Here is a 5,139-nt window from a genome sequence, read left to right as displayed (position 1 = left end):
GTTTTTTGTAGTATTCATTAAGGGTTTTTTGAATTTCTGAGGTATCTGTTGTTATTTCACCTTTGTCATTTCTGATTGATATACTATGGACTTTAATTTTCTATTTTTGGTTAGGTTGGCCAAAGGTTTATTAATTTTGTTGAATTTTTCAAAAAACCAACTTTTGATTCATTGATCTTTTGAATAATTCTTTTGTTTTAGATTTCATTTAATTCTGCTCTAATTTCTTCTGCTGGGTTTGGGGTTGGAATGTTCTTCCTTTTCCAGTTGCTTAAGATGTCCCAGTAAGTTGTTGACTTCCTCTCTTTTCATTCTCTTGAGGAAGGCTTGCCATGCTATAAATTTCCCTCTTAGGACTGCCTTTGCAGTATCCTACAGGTCTGATAATTCGTGTCTTCATTATTGTTTTGTTCCAAAACTTTAGCAATTTCCTTCTTAATCTCATCTATGACCCAGCTATCATTCAGCACAAGATTATTTAGTTTCTATATCTTTGTTTGAGTATACAGATACTGTTATTGGTGAAAAGGACCCAACAAGAAAAGGAAACTGTACACCAATATCTATAATGAACATAGATGCAAAAATAGTCAATAATATCCTAGCAAACAGAATCCAGCAATAAATCAAATGAATTATACACCATGACCAAGTGGGTTTTATCCCAGACTTTCAAGGTTGGTTCAATATACATAAATCTATAAATATAATAATCACATAAACAAACTAAAAAACAAAGACCATATGATTTTCTCAATAGATGCAGAAAAAGCTTTTGACAATATCCAGCATCCTTTCATGATCAGAACACTTAAGAAAATAAGTATAGAAGGGACTTTTTTTAAACTGATAGAGGCCATCTATAGCAAATCCACAGCCAACATTGTATTGAATTGAGTAAAATTGAAAACACTTCCACTCAGATCAGGAACCAGGCAAGGTTGCCCATTGTCCCCACTGCTTTTTAACGTTGTAGTGGAAGTCTTAGCCATCACAATCAGGCAAGAGAAGGTGATCAAGGGTATACAAATAGGGTCAGAGATCAAACTTTCACTCTTTGTAGATGATATGATTTTATACCTGAAAAACCCCAGAGACTCAACCACAAAACTCTTAGAAGTGATCAAGGAATACAGTAGCATCTCAGGATACAAAATCAATACTCACAAATCAGTAGCTCTTATATGTATCAATAATAGTCAAGTAGTAGTCAAGCTGAAAAAATAGTCAAGGGCTCTATTTCCTTTACAGTTGTGCCAAAGAAGATGAAATATTTTGGAATTTACCTAACAAAAGATGTGAAAGATCTCTATAAAGAGAATTATGAAACTCTGAGAAAAGAAATAGCTGAAGATGTTAACAAATGGAAAAACATACCATGCTCATGGCTGGGAAGAATCAATATTGTTAAAATGTCCATACTAGCCAAAGCAATATATAAATTCAATGCAATCCCTGTCAAAGCACCACTGTCATACCTTAAAGATCTGGAAAAAAAAATAGTACTTCGTTTTATATGGAACCAGAAAAAACCTTGAACAGCCAAGACATTACTCATAAATAAAAACAAATCAGGAGGAATCACACTACCAAACTTCAAACTATACTATAAATCTATAGTGATCAAAACAGCATGGTACTGGCACAAAAACAGAGAGGTAGATGTATGGAACAGAATTGAGAACCAAGAGATGAACCCAGAAACTTATCCTCATTTGAACTTTGATAAGCCCATCAAAAAGATAAATTGGGGGAAAGATTCCCTCTTTAACAAATGGTGCTGGTTGAACTGGCTGGCAACTTGTAGAAGACTGAAACTGGACCCACACCTTTCACCTCTAACAAAAATCAAGTCTCATTGGATAAAAGACTTAAATTTAAGACATGAAACTGTAAATATTATTGGAGAGAGTGCAGGGGAAATACTTGAAGAAATTGGCCTGGGAGAACATTTTATGAGAAGGACCCCAGGCAATTGAAGCAACACCAAAAATACATTACTGGGATCTGATCAAACTAAAAAGCTTCTGCACTGCCAAGAACACAGTAAGTAAAGCAAATAGATAGCCCTCAGAATGGGAGAGGATATTTACAGGTTATGTTTCTGACAAGGGTTTGATAGCCAGAATCCACAGAGAACTCAAACTTATCAGTAAGAAAAGAGAAAGAACAAATGATCCCATTTCATTGTGGGCAAGAGACTTGAACAGAAGCTTCTCTGAAGAAGACAGGCGCATGGTCTATAGACACACGAACAAATGCTCATCATCTTTAATCATCAGAGAAATGCAAATCAAAACCACCTTGAGATATCATCTAACTCCAGTAAGAGTAGCCTACATAAAATCCCAAAACTACAGATGTTGGTGTGGATGTGGGAAAAGGGAATACTTCTCCACTAACGTTCCTTTTGGAAAGAAGTTTGGAGAATACTCAGGGATCTAAAAGTAATCCTGCAATTTCTCTACTAGGTATATATCCAAAAGACCAAAAATCAGTCTGCAACAACGATTATTCATTGCAGCTTAATCCATAATAGCCAAGTCATGGAAGAAGGCCAAGTGCCCATCACCCCATGAATGGATTAATAAATTGTGGTATATGTACACCATGGAATATTATGCAGCCTTTAAAAAGAGATGGAGACTTTACCTCTTTTACGTTTACATGGATGAAGCTGGAACTTATGCTTAGTAAAGTATCTCAGGAATGGAAGAAAAAATATCCAACGTACTCAGTACTATTATGAAACCAGTTTACAATCACTCACACTTTCATATGAAGAACAGATCACAACTATGGCCCAAGATGAAGGAGGAGGGACGGGGGATTAGAGGGAAGCAGGGAGGTCTGCTCAAGGGAGGGTGAATGGTGGGATCACACCTATGCTGCATAATGCAAGGGTACATGTTGGAGCTATTAGGTATAGAGTATAAATGTCTTAACACAACAATTATGTAAATGAGATGAGGTATATATTAACCAGTGTGATGTAAGTGTTCCTAATTCTATATGAAATCAGCACATTATACCCTATAAATGCATTAATGTACACATGATCTATGTGTTTATGATTTAATAAAAATAAAAAGTGAAACTGAGAGTGACTGAAGGGACATTTCACAAAGCAAGGTGGCTTTGGACATGGTCTGATGCTCCCTGAAAGGAGAACGTCTATGTAGGTGATGGTTTGGTGCTGTCATGGATATGGGGCAGGAGACCAGCTGGGTGTCACCAGAGGCACTAAACTGCATCCTCCTCTCCCATGTGTTGCCGGGACGATGGCTCAAGACCCTTCTAACTAACACAAAACAAAATAGCAAAAGCAAGAAACAAAAACAACCGATCTTTTACAGTTTAGCCTCTGGAAAAAGATTCCTTCTCACCCAGGTCTGAACACTTAAGATCTGGAGAAGTTTTCAGAGTGGTAGTAGTATGAAATGTCAGTCTATCTTGCGGGGGGTGTGTGTGTCCCTCTGTGACATATTCTTAGGGGACTTCAATGCTTGAATAAAATGAGAAAGCCTCAGCATCATTGCAAAGATGCTGAAACTGGTTCAGTTCCTGATAGAACACAGCAGAATGAAAGGAAATACTGTATCACTCTTACTACCTTTAAGTAGATCCCTTCTTTTTTTTTTTTTTGAGACAGAACCTCAAGCTGTCCCCCTGGGTAGAGTGCCGTGGCATTACAGCTCACAGCAACCTCCAACTCCTGGGCTCAAGCGAGTCTCTTGCCTCCGCCTCCCAAGTAGCTGGGACCACACAGACGCCCGGCTATTTTTTGGTTGCAGCCGTCATTGTTGTTTTGGCGGGTCCAGGCTGGGGATTCGAACCCGCCACCTTAGGTGTACGTGGCTGGCGTCTTAGCCGGTTGAGCTATAGGTGCCGAGCCAAGTAGATCCCTTCTAAATACACACACACACACACACACACACACACACACACTCAAATACACTCACGTCTCTGCAAGTGGCAGAAGCCAAATGCTTTGAGTTTCCTGGCATTTTAGCATTGTCTCACCAGCTCTCCAATGTATACACTGCTCTTCACATCCGCGTTGAAGTTCAACTGCACAGCTCCTTCTACAGATACCATTGTGACAATAAACATCTTGCCACCCTTGTGACTCCTAGTCTACACCAGCCTTCTGTAATTCTCTGGCACACAGCCTTTCTCTATGTATCAGTTTGGTGCCTGTTTGTACCATTTAGATTTTAGGTCCATCTGGTAATGACTGTATCTTTCTGTACACAGTGTATTAAGTTACTGCTAAACAATGATAGTTAATGAATAATAGCACTATATGTGCCTCAGAGACAGGACTGATTGGAGGGAAGAGGGCTGGAAGTAGGAGGGTTAGAACACCTCTCAAAGTGCTTTTGATTCCTTCCAGGCACCAGTTAAAAGCACAGGTACAGCAGAACCTCTGGAAGATGTCCACCCAAGGGACTGTAACAAACTGGTAGACATATGGAGGTGGTCAACATAAAAAACTAGGCTTACTGTACTGATATGTACATGTGGTGCATGTCCAGTCTATGAAAATTAGATCAACTTAAGGAGGTGGTCTATGTGGGAAGGTGGGCAGCTATGGAGGTTCTGCTGCATTCTCTCCCTGTAGCAGTGATCCTGGCACTACAGAATAAACCAAGATGATGTCAGGGTCCCTTTGCAAAGTGGAGGTTTATCCTTGAAGAGAAAGAACAAATGGCGTGTCTTCAGTCCTGGGCACTGGTAGGCAGCTTCTCAGGCTGATGGTAAAACCCACTAACAGCATGGAGACCAGACAGGGAGGTGTCTGGAATGATTTTCCTTTCCATTCCTACTTGTATCATACTGGCATTTTTGTGGTTCAAGACTACGAAAGATTTACTTTTCCTTTAGTTTTCTTCCCTATGAAGAAAGAAGGTCACCTGCTTGTGGAAAAGTGGCCAGGGGTGAGGCAAAGGGTTACCCCCTCCCAGAACTTTTTTTCAGCCTTCAAAACCACCCTCAAAGAAAGAGACTTTCTCAGTTCCTCCTCTAACTGTGGTCCATGGACCAGCAGCAAGAGTGTCTCCTGGGAGTTGAATGGAGTGATAGAATCCCAGAATTTGCAGCACTTCCAGACCAGAATCGGCATTTTTTTTTTTTTTT

This window comes from Otolemur garnettii, unplaced genomic scaffold (genome assembly GCF_000181295.1).
Source record: "Otolemur garnettii isolate 467f Iridium unplaced genomic scaffold, OtoGar3 scaffold00029, whole genome shotgun sequence".
Taxonomy (NCBI): Eukaryota; Metazoa; Chordata; class Mammalia; order Primates; family Galagidae; genus Otolemur; species Otolemur garnettii.
The sequence above is the reverse complement of the archived record's forward strand: the minus strand, read 5'-3'. Positions refer to the sequence as shown.